Below are 21,253 nucleotides of genomic sequence, written 5' to 3'. Positions count from 1 at the left end.
GGTTTTATTTATATAGAAATTGCCATTTTGATCACTTACTACAATGCTATAGATTATCAATTGTCCTATAATTTAAAACTTTATTGACTTTCCTAGAGTACTGAGAGGTTAAATGGCTTGCCCATACATCACAGGTGATCTGTGCTAGATGCAAGTCTCGAGCTTCGTTCTCCTCTGTTCTAAAGCTGGCCTCTTATACGCTACACTATGCTGAGTTAGAAGCAGTCAGAATGGTTTTTCTGATTTCCACAAAAAATGTTTGGCCACTCCTATAGGAGCATAAAAGGCAGATGGCTTGATTGGAAGATAGCAGGATTCTAATGGGAAAAGGAACTCTTTAGTATTTGAATGAGAAAAGACTGGAGATTTTCTCTGATGGTTCTAAATTTGAGAAAAAAAAATTAATGACCATCCCATTTATCAGAAATTCCCATAGTATTTCTTATGTACTTATGTGAGTCTTCTGAAATCCAGGCAATGTCATCAAACCACGAGCATAGCAGATTCCCGTTTGGTTGCTAATTTTTCTTTTTCTTTTTTTCTGCAGTGTTTAAGACACTTTTAAAAACATTTATAATGATTTACTCTACTTTGTAATTAGACTTACTGATTAGAATCTTGCTCACTTACATTGCTGTTTTCCTTTAAATGGATAGCGCCAGCTGGCTTATGGCTGAAACCTGATCTGACTTTCAAAGCTGTCAGAGGAACCAATACCAAGAGAATCCAAGTATGGAGATTCATGAGAATTTGGGCACTTGAAGAAAGAAAATATTTCCTCATCTCTTTAGGGTTCCTGGTTAACTTATTTTTTTTTTTTTTTTGAATTATAAATTGGTTAAATCTGATGTGAAAGTATCTTCTTTGAATCAGGTGCACATGAGTTCTTCTGCCCTAGAGATACATTTAGCTTCCACAAAAATGGAAAAGACGCTATAACCACTTCAACCCCAGTATATGCTGCTACTAGATATGTGGCAAAGTCATGTGCTAGAATTCTGAAGGTGTTGGATTTGGGGCATTTGGAAACCCAGAGGAGGAATATTATTGATGGGATAAGAAAAGAAAAATGCACTAGGATGTTAAGAAAATCAATTATAGCTAGCTATGCCTCAGAGGTAGAAAATTTCCTTTTATGGAGATCTTCAGGCCTACATCTTCGTAGATAATTAGAGCTAGAAGAATTACCTATCTGTCCAAGTTTTAGAAGGGGTTCTTGCTCATGTGTGGTCTTTAGGTCTTTTACAACTTTGAATCTGTTCTTTGAAACTGTTTAACAGAAAGAGTGCTAGACTTATAATTGATTGACTTGGTTTGGAAACCAACATCCAACAGTTCCTAGTTTGTGATCATATGTAAGTCCCTCATCCTGTATATGCCTCATCTGTCCATTTCTATAAAATGGGAATAATAATACTATTTTCCTCTTAGGAGTGTTAGATGGATCAAGTGATAAGACATGCATATATCAATATTAGTTATTAATAAGCTAAAGGCTCAAATTAATAAATTGCAGTCCCAAGTCCAGAAATCTGTATGGTATTATCATATATCATGCAATGCCACTTAATTTTGGTTCTGTACTTATAAAGATTTTTCTGGAGTATTTGCAGCCCTGGAAATAACTATTTTCTTACAGTAAAGTGGTCATAAATTCAGATAATTGACAGATATCAGGTAATATCGTGCAAAATCCACTTGTTTCCATTTTCTCTTCATTGAGGAAATGAGTGTTTTCTCAAGGTTTATGGACTAGAAATTTTCAAGCACATTTGAAAGACTCACTAAACATATCTTTTAACATCTCACCATGATTTATTTGGGAGTAATATTGGATTCTCAAGTGTCAGACTAGCACCAACCATGCCTCTAGCAGCTTTGACTAAGCTAGAATAGCTTTGAGTAAAAAATGTCCAGCACTGGGAAAGAAGTAGATTAAGTAAGAAGTCTTGAATAAGGGGTAGATTTCCTCTGTACTGTTCAAGATTCAGCCTAGTTAAGTTTGAAGAAGTTATTACTTGAGACTTGGAAATTAAATGATGAATTATTTGGCTATAGCAACAGAGAAAGAGAGGTTTTCATCTGAGTTAACATAAGTCTCCACAAAGACAAAATTAGAGATTATTGAAAGATGAAATAAGAACCTTGAATAGCAGTGTGTTGTAAGGTCAAGTTTATTGCAATGTAGTTAAGGACAAAGCCCAGCTAGCATGATGTTAATGACAGCTTCTGATCACTCCTTGTGAAAACGCTCAGAAACTGACTTTTGGAACAGAAAGAAAGAAATGCAGGACACAGGGAACATGTAGGTAAGAAAGTTTCCATCATCCATTCCTACCTGCTGATCCCTGCTTTTAATGAGACCAATGGCCAGCTTCTCATCAGTATTTACATTGCAGGTTACCTAAACCAGTTCCTGTGTATCAGGTCATTATAGCAATGGAACTTAAAGATAAACACATAGCACAAATTGCTTTTGAATGTCAGAGTTGAAGGCAGTGAAAGTAAGCATCATTATTACTACTAAACAAGGAATTGTAGTGGTTAAATGACTACAGTCTTCAGGAATAATAGAACCAATTTCCATTCTGTTCCATTTATTTCAGCAAATCTAGTGCTAGGTATCAGGAACATGAAGATAAACCCACAAAGAACCTCCATTCTACTGGAGGGGAAATCCTCATGAATATAAGTCAGTAGAAAACATGCTATAAAGTAAGTACAAAATTATTTTGGGGGTAGAAGAGAGCTAACAACCCAAGGAAAGTGAGAAGACAATAAGACAGGCTATTGGGCTATGTCTCAGTGAGAGGGCTTCCAGGAAGCTGAGATGACTAGAGATCCCTAAGCATGAGAGACAGGTTGAGCAAAGACAATGATTTGGTAGGAGTTGAAAAAGCAGTAAATAAGCCATTTTTCTTGGAACAGAATAGCATGAAGAAGAGTAATATAAAAACCATGGAAGGACAAATGAGAACTAGATCACAAAGCAGCTTAAATGATAAACAGAAGTATTTATATTTTATCCTATAGCTACTGAAGATTCTTTAAAAAAGGAGTGACATGATCAGACCTGCACTTTAGAAATATCAATTCAACATCTATATGAAGGATGGATTTTAAAGAGAAGAGACAGGTCTGAGAGATGAATTAAGAAGCCATTAAAATAGTTCATTCATCCATTCATTCAACAAACATTTATTAATCATTTATCATGATTTAATGACATTACTGAAGCTCAGAAGACTCACATGAATACATAGGAAATAATATGGGGATTTCTGATAAATGTAATGATCATTATTTTTTTTTCAAATTTAGAATCATTATAGAAAATCTCCAGCCCTTTCTCATTCAATCAAATACTGACTTCTTCCTTTTCCCAGTAGAATCCTGCTATGTTCCAATCAAGCCATCTGCCTTCTGTGCTCCTATAGAAGCAGTCAAACATTTTTGAGGAAAACCAATAATAATTTTGACTAGATCTAACTCAGCAGGCTATAGTGGATAAAAGATCAGTCATAGAATGCATCAGGCACTTTGCCAGGTACTTGGGATACAAAGACAAAAATGAAGTTGTCTCTTTCTTTAAAGATCTTACATTCTAATAGAAAAAAAAAACAAACAACAACAACCTGAATGCACAAAACTAAGTACAAAAATAGATCCACACTTATTTGGAAGGGTAAATTAGTAACTGGGAGGGAGATCAGAATTATCTTCTGGGAGAAACATCTATTGAGCTTTGAAGCAAAATTGGCATTTGATGAGATAGAGGTGAGAGGAAGGAATGTATTTCAGACTGGAGAGCTACCTGTCCCTAAGCTTGGAAGGAAGAGTCTGGGATATTGTATGGGAAAAAAAAAATGGCTGGGATATAGTACATAAAGGGGAGTCAGGCTAGAAGGGCAGGTTGGAGTCAAATTGGGAAAGACCTGGAAAAAAGAAGAGCTCAATTTGGACTATCTTTGAGGCAAGGTGGAACCACTGGAGATACTGGAGCAGGAGAGTGACACATATAGAGTTGTACTTTAAGATGGGACAGAGACAAAATTGAAGGGACAAAGTCAGTTGTCCAAGTGAGAGGTGATAGGATCCTGAACTTGAGCTATAGTCATGAAATGGAAAGAAGGAAACACTATGCAAAATACTCCATGGAGGTAGAATTGTCAGAGTTAGTTTGGCATCTGATTGAATGAAGCAGAAGATGGAGAATAAAAAATTGAGGTTTTCTCTGAGCTTACAAACATGGGTGCCTTTAAAGATCATAAATCTAGAGCTTGAAGCAATTTCAGAGGTCATCTGTTATATCACCAACATTTTGTAGATAATATAGGTGCTTTAAATGACTTAGGTAATAGAACTAAGACTCTAGCCCACAATTGTCATTCTTTCCTCTGTGTCAGGCTGTCTCGTGGTGATATTCTTTCCAGTCTAACCTAATTTCATCTAATAAATATTAAGTGCCTATCAACTATGTGCCAAGTACTGTGCTATGTGCTGGGGATACAATTAATAAAAAGAAAGACAGTTTCTATCCTCAAGGAGCTTGAAATTTAAAGGAGGTGACATCTCTCAAAGGGAGGAATGGAAGCAAACAGTAGCATTAGGAAGGAACAAGGGTATTTGGCACAGAAACATTTTGTTCCATGAAGTTGAAACTAAAGAAAAAAAAAATAAACAAACCAAAAAACAACTAAACAAAGTGGAATGAAGCAAGAGTCTACTTTCTACCCTTTATAAAGAAGGCATTGAGGGGAATTGGGTACTTCACTCTCTAGCCCTTCAAGGGAGATGATGTCAAGATTTGAATTGGTAGCATGGTGTTGAGTTTAAAAATGATGACAGCTTATGCTGGAGCATCTTCTTCTATGGAGTTGGAGCCAGAAAAGAAACAGCTGTAAATCCCTGATAGTAATAGAATAGTTAGAATGTTTGGGCTCCTCTCTAATGGAAGCTGAGAGATGGTCTTATTTAATCCCTTCATTATACCAAAGAGAAATGGAAGCTCATTCAAAGAAATTAAATAAGTTTAAAAAAAAAATTAATTCACTTTAAGAGGCAGTGTGAGGATTTTAGAATCCTAGATTTTAAAGTTGACAAAGATCTCAGAGACCATCTAGTTTAACCCCCCTTCCTTTTCACAGATAAGGAAATTTAGGCCCTAAAGTTACACAGATAGTAAGGGTCAAAGATGAGGTAGGAATCCCCATCCTGTGACTAACACCATGGTGCCTCTTGGATATAGCAGATTTAGAGTTGTTGGAGGCTCAGGTAGTTTGCTCTAGTTACCAAGAAAAACTAGAAGACAGAAAAAAAAATTGGGGGGGGGGGGGGGGGGAGAAGGAAGTAGGAAGGGAAAAGAGGAAAAGAATGGAAGGGAAAGAGAGAGAAAGGAGATTGTTCATGCCCTTTCTCCTTCTGACTCAGAAGGGAAGTTATAGGCTGTAAAATAACAGTGCTCTTGATGGCCAGGAGTTCTGTCTCAGTCTATTTGCAGCAGATGGAAAAAACAGGAAGGATCCTCCCTGCTGTTTACAATGGAGTTATTATCTAATGAGCTTTTGGGTACACTGAATGACTATTTGCCACTAGCACTAGACGTAGAAGAACTTGGTAGAGAGTTATGAGCCATAGGATTGGCACTCTGTCCCTTTGGACTTCCATATTTTATTGGTTGCATCTTGACTTAAATGAGGTGAAAGAAGATGGGCAGAGGTAGCTAGTACCTCTGTGGGTACCTCTCATTTCCTCTTTTCATAGTGCACAATGATTGATTGATCCCTCTGCGTGATGGACACAGCCAGCTCAATTCTGATTGTATGACCTTTGACTTCTCAGTGTAGGAGATAACTGACTTTAAGGGCAGAAAATAAGTTTTGGCCTGCCTTGGAAGAGAAAGTTTCCCCACCTGGGACTACCCTATGGTAGTTATATTGAATGTATGCTCTGCCCCATTCACTGATGCTAGCTCTCCACACCCCTCTTCTGGGGCAAATCCTGCTGCTTGTTCTGATCCATGACAAGTAGTAATCTCCCCACATCACCCTACCCTATCAAGGATGCACACAGTTTTTCTCTATCTGTGGAGTCCCACTCATAGTTAAAACTGGCTTATGAGGGCAGGGTCAGTGGACACACCATGTCGTATGAGTGCAAGCATTGTGAGACAGATACAGGCAAGGTCACTGGTCACTGGCTGCCTCAGAAATCATTCACAATGCTCAGACCTCACAGCATGTTCTTGAGAGACAGCTTTTTCAAGAATTGATCGACTTTTCCTGAACACGGGTGTTGTGCATGTATATGTGTGTGAGATGGGGAGCGGGGTGGGGGAGAATTTGACAGCCAGTGTTTGTTTCCTTAGGACACAAGGGTTTAAATAAAACAGCTCAGCTGGGTGCAGAGACAGAAGAATGGAAAACTTTGACATTTTCTCTATAACATGCCTCAGGCCCTGTAAACTGGTGGGACCCAAGATCCCTCCTGGTCTGATTTCACACCTTAGCTCAAGATTAATGAGGGGCACACCCCTTCAGAATTCATTTATGGAAACAGTGGTGGAACATTCGCTTACCCCCCAGAGTTTTAAGGAGAAGAGGGGGAAAAGAAAGGTAATTCTCTCTTTGGTTAAAATTTAAGGAGAAGAAACATGAGGTGATACTGTTACCTTCTTAAGGTTTTTCAGGGTTTTATATTGAATATCATTAATATTCATATCTAAATTGCAAATAGCATATTTCAGAAAGAGAAATGAATTGCCCTTGGAACTGCCTAACTCATAGCAAAACTAAGTGTAGAAAATTAAAATGCCCCAAGTTTTTGTATCCTTCTATGACTCACTTTTCATTGTTGTCAATAAACTATTTTCCATGTTTCTGGGAATTCCAATTTAGGAAATTCCCTAAATTATTTCTATTGATGCAATGTATACTATTTGTGAAAAAATGTTCAGAAACAATGAGAACTTAAGTAATTTTCCTGTCAGCATATAGCAGAGATCATTCTCATTCAGAAAGCTAATTCTCTATACATCAGCCAGGATGGATTCTTTTTTTCTGATCATGTCAAGACAAAGACAGTTCAAATTGTTCAAATTTCAGAAGCTGATTACACTCTTTTCAGTGAGAATATAAGCTCTTGAAGTCAGGGATTGGGACTGTTTCATTTGTGTCTTTTTATTCCCACCCAGTGCCTGACAGGATGCCTTATAATTTGGGGAGGGGGGAGATAAGAAAGGAAGTTGGGCTTGCCAAACAGGTATCCTATGGGGGATTTCTGTTGTGGAAATTCCTTCCACCAGTGTAGAAAAGTAACTCATCGCAAATGATAGTCCTAGTCAGTTGCATAAGGGAAGGGAGAGGTTAAATTACTTGTCCACATTATAGGGCTAATATACAGTATATGAGAGGTAAGACTGAAATAAGCATCTTATTGACTATAGAACCAGCCCTTTGTTTACTATGACATGCTGCCTCTTACCTTTTACATAGTAGGCCTTATTAAATATTTTTTTAATCAAATTGAGCTTTCTAGAGAGCTTACAAAAGCAACAGGAATCCTTTCTGTCTTCTACTCATTTCTTTCTGTTGTAATGACTGCATTTGCTATCATGCTGTATAGTTTTTGAAATATGGTAATTGATATCAGACTTACTCAAATCTGACCCAGACATCAGTTTCTATGTAAATTGTAGGAATTGTTCCACATTCTATATAACTGTGGTTTGGCATAATCCCTTCTATCTCTTGAGCAAGGACTAGCCAAGGGAATAATTTAGGAGAGCTGCTGTATCAATCCTATTTCTACTAAATATACCATCTTTTTTGTTCTTGAACTATGACAGGAAAAGCCTTCTTATTATTCACATTGTATTCTTTTCCATGGGTGGCTGGATTTACATCAGTTTACTTCTCTTAGTATCCATCCCCTTCTCTAGTTCTCTCTATCTTATACACAAAGAGGGCTTTTTATCTGGCAGATAACTAGGAAATAGAATTTTGGCAAGCAATGTAAGCCCAAAGTAAGTAATATGAAGTATTCTTCTACCCTTTTTGGCTTTATCTCTCTGGGTTTCTGGTTGGCCATATGCAAATTGGGAATACTAGTAAAATACTTAGAAAATGTGAATTTATATTAAGTATTTTTATGTTAAATATTTTGTTGTTGTTGTTGTTCCCTTGATGACCTGCTTGCTAGCAGAGTAAAAAAAAAAAAAAAAAAAAAAAAAAAAAAAGACTGACTGCCTTTATACATTTTAAATAGACAAGAATTTTTTCTTTATACCATTTTATAATCTCTTCTTTGCTTTTTCATTTTCCTTTCTCCTTTCCTTGTAGAGAGAAATTCTTACATAGATAGATGGTGGTTCAGATGACTTTTGCATCTCCCATTCTGAGGTTTATATGAATTTTAATTCTCCTATTCTCTAAAGCACCTTGAGATCTCTAAAGCCTTCTCTTTAAATTGTTTGGAACATAATAGATGTTTAATAAATGCTTGTTAAATGATTCTCTGGTATTTTCTTAAATCAGACATTCTTAATCTGGGGTTCATGAGCTTTTTTACAAAAATTGTATTTCAGCTTTGGTTTCCTTTGTAATCCTGTTTATTTTATTTTATACATTTAAAACCCTTATACTTGGAAGGGTTTCATGGCACACACCCACAAAGGTTAAAAACCCCTTTCTTAAGGTGATAGTTCACTTCTTCCTTCAAAAGACCTTTCTGTTTTTAATACAAGGGCTAGCCATTCATAATTTTCACCTAATAGCTAAAGCAACTGATCCATGGTGCATACTGAATGTCTTCATCTCTTGGGAAGATCAGCATTGAAATCAACCTGAAGAATAATGCAGAAAAAGAACAATTTTAAATATCTTTGGGATATCTTTACAATTTTTAAGGATATATTATGATTTATAGGTTAGCCAAACACTCTTATAAAATGTAGCCCTCCTGGGTTGAGAAATAGGTCTTTTAGATTGGCAAGGCAAGTTGGATTTTTCATCCATGCCCAGGGAATTTCTGCCAATCAACCTCCTTTCACGTTAAAAGATCTTTTAATAACCAGTGGGAAAATATGTTTATTTCCTTCCCTTTTGTTAAATGATGCATTTAACTCTCTCTCCTTCCTTTCCTCCTCAAAACAACCCTTTAGGCTTTGGAATTCAACCAATCCCTACCTGCCATCTACTGAGGGTAACTTGATATTTCAGAGCCTCCTACTTCAGGGCACTACACTCCTGCCAAACGATGACACCATCTGTTGTTGGTGTGGGCAGAACAAATGCTTAATTCTTCAAGAATCAATAATCAGAAGGAGAACTCGCTTGTGCAAAGGGTAGACAGAAATTTTCTTCCATCTGTTAAATTAGCATCCGGATGTTTTTTCCAAAGTGATAATAACTCACATTTTTATAGTATTTTAAAGTTTACAACATTCTTCAGTATAACTCTGAAGTAAACTGTATGGCTTGCCCAGGAATATCCAGCAAATATACAGTGAAGTGGATAGAATATTGATTTTGGAGTCTAGAAGACGTTAGTTTAATTCCTACATCAGGCACTTACTAGTTGTGTGATCTTGGTCTATTGGACTCAATTTTCTCATCTGTAAAATTGTAAATAATAACAAGCACCTTTATTGTAAGACTCCAATGAGAAAACACATATAAAGAATTTTGTAAACCTTAAAGTACCATATAAGTGCTAGTTATTGTTATTAGTTATTATAAATAATAATTTTTGATTATTAGGATTAGACCACACATCTTTGGACATTAAATCCAATGTTTTCTTTTTTTTTTTCTCCTACCACTACATATTATGTCAAGATTTAATGAGGAATCTATTATAAAATTAAAGGGAATAAGTCATTTTTGACTACCTCTGCCAATGATTTGTTGAGTAGTCTCCTCAGCTGTGGACATAAGCGCATGATTTTCTTTGCTCTTTCTTAACAAAGGTATATGCAGGAGAAGCCATTGGGTGGGCATTGCGTAGGGTTTATTGAACAGTCCCAAATATGGCTCAAGCCATAATAGTGGAATGGTAAACCCCTGAAGCTTGTCATGAATGTTTAGGTTAGAACCAGGCTATTGCCTTCCCCTTGGAGACCAAATCACCCTTCAGGTCTTTTAAGTAACTATATATATTTCAAGTTATGAAGAAATATATGACTCTTTTCAGAGATATTCAAAGTAACAAGGAAATTCTTGACCATTTCTAAGAAAAGGGAAAAGAAAAGAAAATCTTACTTGCCCTCAAAGAGCTCACATTCATGCCTGTGGAAAAATACATATTAGTAGGAGTGAGAGAGAACATTAATAACTCAGGGAATAATGGTTTGTTTGTGATATGGAGTATAATTTCAAACTATTTTCTAGAATGTTTGAATTAATTCAGGCTTTGCAAAGAAGGGAATAAATTTGGGAGTTGTGTTTGAAGATAGCCAGGAGTTCACAGAGCCTGAGGTAAGTAAGTGGTACATTCCAGGTATAGGGGACAAACTGTGCAAAAGCCCTCAGTAGGGAAATGGAATGTCTACTTTGAGGAATAGGAAGTAGGTCAGTTTGATTGCAACCAGGAAATCAGTGAGAATAATGTAAAAAAAAAAAGCCTAGCAAAGTAGGTTAGAGCCAGGATTTTTAGGGCTTTAAATTCTAAACTGAAGAATTTGTATTTTATTTACAAAACAATAGAGACCCACACTTCTAGAGGAAATAAGAAAGTTGTTTTATATAAGATCTGGTTTAGCATCATTGTTTCTTGTTGTATGACCCTAAAATTTCAACTCCTTGAGGGTTGGAATTGTGTTTTACTTTTTTTTTTTCTTTCTTTTTTTTTTTTTTTTTTTTTTGGTATTCCCAGAGCTTAGAATGCTTCCTAGAACACAGTAAGTGCTTAATGAATGCTTATTGAATCATTGATTTGAAATTTATTGAAATGAATTAAATAAAAGATCTCAGGAACTAAATTGTAAAATTTTGTAAAAAATAGGAAGGTCTAAATAAATTCTTGTGACTAAGAGAACTATAGAATGTACTTCATAAGCTGAAACTTAAAGAACCATAGAATATTAGGACTCAAAGGCCTGTCACTTTACAGATAAGGAAACTGAGGCCCAGGAAGGTGAATGAATGATTTAAATCATCTATCTACTTAGGGGCAGAATGAAAACTGTCTAACATGCATATCTTGACTCCTTTCTCCTCATCTCTTTCCACCACACCCTGCAGACTGTTGACTATAAAAACAATGGCTAAGAAGGCCCACTGAATTTAGCTCTCTTCCTCTGCCACACCTTTGGTTCTAACTCGGAGCCCTAGGGGAAATTATCTTGCAGAGGTGAGCAACTCGGGTTAAAGGCTTACTTTTGTATGACCTTAGGGAATTTAATTATTGAGACTGGAATTTAAAATAAGGTTACTGAAGGAGAAAGGTTTTGAATTGATAAAAAATAAATTCCTATCTTTCTCTATATCCACCCACCCACCCATTCCACCTAACATTTTAGAAATGAACTGGATCATTTTAAGAACCACTGTTCATCCTTCTACTTTTTTCCCCCTCTTCCACACTTGTTGCTGATTAAAATTAAATGAGTCCTCTCTTTGCCTAAAACTAAAAGGTCAAGGCAACATGTTTTCCTCCCACCCCCTTTCTCACTTTACCTCATTTTCCTTCTAATTTTGGATGTTGTGGAGGGTTTTTGTATCTTACCTACAATCCTCACCAATCCCCATGAGAATCCAGTCTTCCTTTCTCTGGTGTTCAAGTGAGTAAATCCAGGATTCAACCAGGGAAGCATGGAAGGGTAGGAGAGATATATTACTGTGGTTTCCCACATTCAGTTACAAAGCCCCATATGATTAAGAAGCTGGGATCTATATGATTCAGATAGCCTTAGATACTTACGAGCTATATAACTCTGGGCAAGTTACTTAAATCCTGATTGCCCCACTTTCCTCATCTGTAAAATGGGGGTAATATTACCATTTACCTCTCAGTGTTTTTGACCATTTTGTATACTTTAGGAGTTTGGATAAGTAATTTTACCTCTCTCTGCCTCATTTCTAGCATGCTAGTGATCACTTGCAGCTCTAAAGCCTATGCTCTTCTAACTGAGCTATGTCATTGTTAATATGGTAGAAGTTAGGAAGGCTTGGGATGGTGAAAAGATGTTTTGCATATGTACTTGTTCAGTCTTTGCTCCATTATCTGTATTTGTCATTGCTACTTATTACACGTAATATGTAGTTTCCTGGAGGTTAAGAACCTTTATTTTTGTCTTTGTATTCCTAGTTCCTAATTCAGTGCCTTGTAGAATAAATAGGTACTTAATACATATATTTTTTTTAAATTTAAGTGAATTATTAATAGATTGTAATGGCATCTAATAGTGTGTTGTTCATATAGATGCTAATTATAACATACAATAAACTCTCATAATTAAAACCCATAGTAGGATTTATGGACTTTCAGATTACCTTCAGGTTTAATATTGTTCTTCTCCCTAAACTATCTTTACTCTCAAAGTGCTTTTTTTTTTCCCACTGGGAAAAAGGTCTTCCAAAATGCCCATTTCAGATTATAACATTCCTAAATTAACTGTGTGGTCTTCTTGGGAAAAAAAAATAAGGCAACAGAAACTCATGCAGGTATTTGAGTGAGGATAAAAGGTCCAAATACATAACCTATTCTGGTACTGCTGGAGCAACATAGCTATAAATATTAACCCACAAAGTCCCTGCATTTTAGGAGATAGGGCAAATAAAAGGGGAATGGCTTATAAAACTACTTAAATTTTTAACCAAGAAAAAGGTAACAGAATTTAATTCTTTATTTGACAGCCCAGAATTTTACCTTATAATGAACATTCACTTTAGATGATGAAGTTTTATTATTGACTTGTGTTTCAGTGGATACTTAATGTATTTTAATGTTGGTGTTAGTGATAGAGTTAGTAATTCATCCATATTTTATTATTGTTTACGTATAGTACCTATGGATTCCAATAAAGATTACAGTGAGGTTCTCAAATATTGGAGGTCTTCCCTAAGTCCTGTGGTATTTAGTATGTACTTCTAAGATGTTCAGCTGTCATTATTTGATCCCTTGAACTCCAGACCTGACCTTCTTTTCTCACTGCGTATTCCCTTAAATGATTATGTGCCATTTCTTAATTCAAATTATAATGGATAAAATAATGTTTGTTTATACCAAATGCATATTTCCTGATATTGACCATAATTTTGATTTTTTTAAAGATTATAGTATTCTATGATTTCAGCCCATTGGTTTCACCTGAAAACTATTGATGTTTAAAAAGATGGATGTTCAGTTTAGAAAGTGATTTGTGATTATTGAAACCACTATGCCATTTCCCAAATACAATCTGCCCCATTTTCTTCCTTGTATTGGGAGCTGATGCCATCTCCAGAATCCAATCCAATGGACACAGGATTAATGTACTAATTTAAGAGGTTGATCATCCAACTAAATGTCATTATCTGGGCAAAAGATCATTCTGGGCATTCTTCACTTTTTCCCCCGCAGATGGGCTGTTAGATCAATCTCACTTGAATGATTATGGACCTTCTTGAAGACATCCTACAGTTTTCTAAGATTTGATAGACTCAATACAGTCTTATAGAATCAGAAACATTTAGAAGAAAGTGTATTTTAGGGGCATTTATTCAGCACTATGGCATTTTTTTGAAAAGCAAAGTCTAAGATAATTTCTTTCTACATGTTGACTAAAGGGCTTTAAATTTCAGCTACTATATTCCCATAGGCAGATACCTCAATAAATGCCTTCTGAATGATTTATTGTCATTATAATCTTAATGGTTAATTATTCATGATGATAGTAATTACCTACAATCCTTTGGCAGTAAGAATATCTGCAAGCAAATAAGAAGAGTATTATCAGACAGAAATAGAGAACTTTTTTTTTTTCAATAGAAAAGCATCATGGTGTGCTGGAGACGGCCTCAGATTTTGAATTTAAAGACTTCACCATGTCCAACTCTCTCGGACTCATCTTTGTCTCTCCTTATTCTAAATCCAATAATCTGATACTGTTATTAGCATGTGGTGAAACAATTATCTTCATAGGCTGATTTTGCTGTATCAGTCTTTTATTACTATTATTTAGGCAGCTACGTGACATAGTGTATAGAACACTGGATCTTGGTTTAGGAAGACCAGAGTTCAAATGAGGCATCAGATTCTTATTAGATATGAGAATCTGGGCAAGTCATTTTAATCTTTATCTGACTCAGTTTCTTCATTTGTAAAATGGGAATAATAATAGTCTCCCAAAGCTGTTTTAAGACTCAAATAAGAAAATATTTGCAAAACCTTCTATATATATGTGTATATGTATATATATAGAGAGAATATTATTGTTCTTACTGTCATCTATTGTAGTTTTAGAGAATGATTTAACTAGTAGATGGCACAAAGGAAACATTATTCAACTAGTTTAAAACTTTTGTGCTATTTCATTATATCTTATAATGATATATTATTTTATAAGAGTTTTGATCATGTCACACCTGAAAGCAACTAAAATTAGGACTTAATTCAATAAGAATCAATTACTTTAAATTCATTTTTGGGTATTGGATCATCTTGAAAGCAAAATGAATAAGTAGAAAACATGGAAATCTTGATGGCAAATACTTGGAAAAGAAAACATAGAATGAAGAAGTATTAAATACCAACTAATGGATCATGAAATCATGTACTAAAGCTGGAATTATAGAGATCACATAGCACAGCCCCCTCATTTTAACTAAAGACTGAACCCAACAACTATTGAGTGACTTGCTCAGATTCACACATGTAATAAATAACTGAGGCAGAATTTGTACCTAGATCTTTCAGATTGTAAGTCTTTTAATCTATAACTATGCCATCAAAGATATATAATGAGATATTAGACAAATGTCAGGAATATTAGGGATATGTAATTGCTATAATGTATTTTAGAACAGGTTCTTTTAATAATTGCTTTTTATTTTGCTTATAAATAGGAATCATAAAACAACAAAAAATATTTTCCCACTTTTTTTATTCAGAGAATCATAGTCTTCCTGTTTGAAGAAATTTTAAGAGTCTTCTAGAATAGAACTTCTGGTAAAGACCTATATGCTACCCACAATATAAGTATTCCTTCTACATCATTCCCAAGAGTGGTCATGTAGCCTTGTGTGACTAATTCTGATAATGGGAGAACTTAAAATATAACTCATTACATTGTTGTACAGTGAACTGATAGTAAGTTATTTCATATCTTTAGTAAAAACGTCTCTTCCTGGAATGGTCTCATTCCTGCTATTTCTTCCTCTGAAAATTCCCTTTCACACTAATACTGATAAGATATTTTCTCTTAGTTTGCAGATCAAATATGCCCATGCATTTCAACCATGCCTAGTTGATAAAATGTAAAGTCATCACCATTTTGGTTGCTATTTCTTGTATGATCTCTGATTTGACAGGTGTATCTTGATTAAATTGATCAGTTTGTCCATTTAAAGTTAATTAAAAGGAGCAGGTAAATGGTGCAGTGGATAGAGCACCAGCCCTGAAATCAGGACAACTTGAGTTAAAATCTGGTCTTAAACACTTAATAGTCCCTCATTGTGTGACCCTGGGCAAATCATATAACCCCAATTGTCTCGACAAAAATAAATAAATAATAAAGTTAATTAGAACAGAGAAAAAGTCAATAGTATTTTTCTTTATTAACTATATTATCATTACAGAAATCTTTAATGATTTGAAATTTTCTAACATTTTACTATTGTAATTCACTTTAAACCATCATCATTTCTTGAATAATTTAGCCTTAGACATGCAAATTATTGTGATAATATGATGGTAAAGGATTGTTAGATGCCCATGCCATATCCCACCATCTTTAAGATCAAACATTGGCCTTGGTGTTAATTTTTGAGAACATTGGGTTAAAAGAGAAAGAAAAAATGAGCTAGAAATATAAAGAACCATTGCAATCTTTTTACAAATAATTTAAATGAATATATTATACCACATAATATATAATGAGAAGTGATACTCCCAATTCATTATGTTTTAAAGTATAACATACCTACATATTAAACTACAACTATCATTATGCTTCTTAAAATTTTAAAAATGTTTAACCAAAAAATGGAAAATTCATTTTTAATAGCTACTTTTTGATTAAAAAATAATGTTTAACTATCTTGGCAGTACCATTGCCAAATCACCTATTATAATATACATACAAGAAGCAATATATAAGATTAAAGAACATGTCTCCTTAGAAAAAGATTTAATCCCATGGTAAACTGAGGCTAAGTGATTGTGGATGAATAATTTATACGTTGCACTTATGTCACTTGAATTTTAAAAGACTTAGAAAGCCTGAAACATTTTGGGTGTATTTCTTTTTTTTTTTAATAGCTTTTTATTGACAGAACATATGCATGGGTAATTTTTCAATATTGACCCTTGCAATCACTTCTGCTCCAACTTTTCCCTTCCTTCCCTCCACTCCCTTCCCTAGATGGCAGTTTCATACATGTTAAACATGTTAAAGTTTATCTAAAATACAATATATATGTACATATTTATACAGTTCTCTTGTTGCACAAGAAAAATCGAATTTAGAAGGTAAAAATAACCTAGGAAGAAAAACAAAAATGCAAGCAGTCCACACTCATTTCTCAGTGTTTTTTCACTGGGTATCTGATTCTGTTCATCACTGACCAATTGGATATGAATTGGATCCTCTTATTGCCAAAGATAGCCACTTCCATCAGAGTTGATCCTCATATAGTATTATTGTTGAAGTGTATAATGATCTCCTGGTTCTGCTCATTTCACTTAGCATCAGTTCATGCAAGTCTCTCCAAGCCTCTCTATTCATCCTGCTGGTCATTTCTTACAGAACAATAATATTCCATAACATTGATATACCATAATTAAATCAGCCATTGTCCAACTGATGGGCATCCATTCAATTTCCAGTTTCTAGCCACTATGAAAAGGGCTGCCACAAATATTTTTGCACATGTTTGTCCCTTTCCCTTCTTTATCTCTTCAGGATAAAAAGCCTAGTAGTAACACTGCTGGATCAAAAGGTATGCACAGTTTGATATCTTTTTGAGTATAGTTCCAAATTGTTCTCTAGAATGGTTGGATCCATTCACAACTCCACCAACAATGCATCAGTGTCCCAGTTTTTTGGGTGTATTTCTTATGAAGGATATATAGGAGAACATAAACTAGAATCTCACAGGATGAAAAGGCATAGATTAAATTGTACTAACATCCATATAATAACAAATTTATTGAAATATTGAGTTACAGTAACATTCATTTTTTTTGAAAAATTGGAACTCAGGTTTATATTTATAAAAGGAGTTATAATAGTTGTAGTAGTTATAGTCATTTATCATCATCATCATCTTCATAGTAGTAGTCCTAGTAGTTATAGTTGTAACATTTATATATAATAGGTTTAGAATTTGGAAAATACTTTACAAACTTTTCATTTTATCCTCATGACACTACCCTAGAAAATAGGTGCTTTTATTATCCCCATTTTATAGATAAGGAAACTGAAGCTGACCGAATTTAAGTGCCTTGTCCAGGGGTCACACAGGTAGTAACTATCTGAATGTGGCTTTAAAATGAGGTCTTCCTGACTCCAGGTCCACCCCTCTATTCACTGTACTGCCTAATCTCCTTCTTTTAGGTACATGCAAACTAGAAACATAACTTCATAAAATTGGAACTGGAAAGCACTATAGAGATTTAGCCCAAATCTCTTATTTTATAGATTTAGAAACCAGACTTTAGAGACATAAAATTACTTGGCTAAGCTAACACAGGTAACAATAAGTCAGATTTAAACCTAGTTTTTCCGACTCCAAAGTGAATATTCTTTCCATTATAATTTGTCTCTCAAGTGTTTGCTTCAAGAAAGTTCTTGTAAATGTTAAAACTTAAGTCTTTCATACGGATATCTTATGCTGTTTAACTTTCAACTGACAAAAGATAGTGACTTGTAATGCCAAAGAGAAGAAAGGAAATAGCCATTTGAGCATATTTATGAGTATATAAACCTCTTTGCCTTAGCTTTAAACAAACAATACTTTTTTGTTTAGTCATTTTCAGTCATGTCTGACTCTTCATGACCCCATTTGGGATTTTATTGACAAAGATAGTAGAATGGTTTGCCATTTCCTTCTCTAGCCCATTTAGGAAATAGAGGCAAATAGGGTGGTTTGCCAAAAGTCACACAGATAGTAAGTGTCTGAGGCCAGATTTGAACTCAAGGAGAAGATTCATCTTGATTCCAGATGGCAAACTCTATCCACCTCACCATCTAGCTGCCCAATTTATTGCCAAATAGCAGGTACTGCAAATGGCACCTTGAATACATATAAGTAAACTGTCAATTCCTAGAGGTTAGAACTGAATCCCTTCCTTGTTTTTCTATGAAGCTTGTTAGTTTCTCTTCTATTGGTATATAGAATGGTCTTGTGGTATATAAAATGGACTCTTTTAAGGAAAGGATCAGTACTTGACTAAGTAGCTCAATTCTTGTCTAAGTGATAGAGTTGGAATCCTGTCTCACTTCCTTAAATTCCTATTATGTAATCTTTTGTCTAAAGATGAGATTAAGGTGTTATGTAAAATGAGAGGTGAATGAGGTGAAAACCAAGATTTTGGTAAAAACCAAGATTTTAATGTGTTAATCCTGTTAATTTGGGTACAGGCGGAATAAACCAGCTTTTAGAGTCCCTTGCAACTATGAAAATCCATTGTTCTTTTGGATAGATATAGATATTTTTTAAGTTTTAATTTGTGTTTATTTTTTCATTAAAAGCAATGTAGGAATAGTTGTTTCATTTTTGATAGTAGGTAGCATTTATGTAACGTTTATAATTTACAAAGTACTTATGTATTATTTCATTTCTTGGTGTAGCAGCTAAAGCAAGCCACTAAATCTGAGTTCAAATCCTCTTGCACACACTTACTGTGTAACTCTGCTCATTTCATTTAACCTCAGCCCGCCTCAATTTCCTCATCTGTAAAATGGACTAATAAAGGTATCTGTCTCCCACAATTGTATGAAGATAAAATGAGAAAGTATTTTTAAACATCATCTGGAAATACGAAAACTGCTATATGCAGATATAAATATATGTTTGCTATTATTACTATTCCTTGAATTTCTATATTTCTCTATAATATGTAGTTCAGAGATGGCTGAAATTCCTACATGTGCTATATTGATTAGAGGTCTATATATCTTTCCTGGGAAAGAAATTGTTGCCACCATTCAGTTCTATAACTTAATCTTGAAATACTCAAGGACTTCTGGTTTCTTCTGTGTGGGGGAATTTTTTCACACTTATCTGTGACTTAAAGTTCCAGACAGTTTCCAGAGATTCAGAGAGGTTAAGTGAGTTGGCCATGATCATTCAGCTAGAGTCAAAAGCAATGTGGCATTTGAATTGAGTGCTGGAATCGGATTTAGAAAGGCTTCTATCTCTGAGCCTTAATCTACAGTCATAATATCTAGTCTTACTATCTTAAGATCTATTATTAAAGGTATCATAGATATTAAGGTCAAAACAGCTCTCCTTTTCTTCCCTTCCTTTTGCTGTAGTATTCACCCTATCATATTGTTATCTTCTGAAAGATTTTTTCAGGGCTAGAATGATTTTTCAGTGTTTTTTTGTTTGTTTGTTTTTGTTTTTGTTTTTTGGGCTAAGCAACGATTTTTTTTTTTCTCCATGTACCACTCTGCAAGGTCTCCAGTGTTAAGAGACAGTGTGAAACTTTTTAAGGTTCCACTCTACTGAATTCCTAAATTCTATTGTCCTTGTGTGTTTGCATGTAGGTAACAGGACAGGAAAACAGAAAATACTGCTAAGGCATTAGATTTGATGTTTATAATGTTTGATTTTCCTATCTTTATCAACATGTGGAAGAAAAATTGACTTATTGTTCCATTGTTCTAGATCTTAGAAATATAGGTTCAGATCAATAATAAGAAATTATACTCTTTACCTGTGTAAAGTCACTTGTCTTCCCTTATTCTATACAGAACTCATCCTTATTAGAACAGAGGTGGGATCTGCCCATTATACTACTCCATGCTAGTCAGATAGATTCTAATATTAATAATAGTGAGAAATTGACAGACTATAGCTTAGTAGTCTTTGAGATTTGGCAAACTGATGAAAACACACTTCTTAAAAGCAACGGGCCCAGACCTCTAAGGTAGTTCGTTCTTCAACAGTATACATTATCCAGCTGTGATAAACTCTTAGCCCAAATGACCAATTCCAGCTGAGTAGATAAATGCATTGTGGAATGCCAGTTAGAAATAACCTTAGATATAACATTATCCAATAGCCCATTATTACATATGAGGAGGCAGTAATATGTGAAGTAACTTGTTCAAGATGTCTATATGAATGTTAATAAGGTCAGGGCCTGGAGCAGTATTTCATTAAATAAGGGATTATATATTAAGTATTTGTTTTATGCAGATCAATGTGGTAGGTACTCAAGAGATTCAAGACACAAAGTAAAGTTTGAAAAATGTAGAATTAAGGTAAAACATACACACATGTAACTATAATTCATATTAATATATTACCATTACACAAGAAAGGTATATATAGAATATGATATCCAGATTGTGGACATGAAGATTTATTATTGACTGGGAAAAACAGAAAAGGTATTTATGGAGTGTAGAGTTTTTTAGGGGATCTCAAAAGAATAGGCAGAAGTTCAACAGGCAGAGGCAGTTTGTGGAAAGTAGGCATAGGGAGTGTCATCCATAAAATATTAATGAGAAAGCAAAAAAATACAGAATTGTTTGAAGCATAAATTATGTATACAGTGATAACATGAGATAATCATGGAAAAATAGGATGATAGCAGATTACACCGGGGATTATGCCAGATCAAATAGTTTGAATGTTATAAGGCAGGGAGTAAGGGACTTGTTCAGGGTCACAAAGCTAGTTTCTGGTATTCCTGACACCAGAACCAGTGCTTTATCCACTGAACCACTTAGCTTCTTTATGGAAATAACAGATCTGGGAAGATATAGTATCTCCTCACTTCTAATCTCTCTCTCTCTATTTTTTATTGTTGTTTAATTGTTTTCAGTCAAGTCCAACTCTCTATTAACCCATATGGGATTTTCTTTTCTTTTTTTCTTTCT

The 21,253-nt window shown here is 34.7% G+C and overlaps 1 protein-coding gene across 3 annotated transcripts in view; it reads left to right on the top strand.

Annotated features, from left to right (window-relative positions):
• The window catches only part of LSAMP (limbic system associated membrane protein), a 771,452-nt gene that overhangs the window by 501,812 nt on the left and 248,387 nt on the right, over positions 1-21,253 (top strand). The window lies entirely within an intron of this gene.

The sequence above is a fragment of the Sarcophilus harrisii genome, chromosome 3 (assembly GCF_902635505.1).
Source record: "Sarcophilus harrisii chromosome 3, mSarHar1.11, whole genome shotgun sequence".
Lineage (NCBI taxonomy): Eukaryota > Metazoa > Chordata > Mammalia > Dasyuromorphia > Dasyuridae > Sarcophilus > Sarcophilus harrisii.
This window is presented reverse-complemented; position numbering and strand designations above follow the sequence as displayed.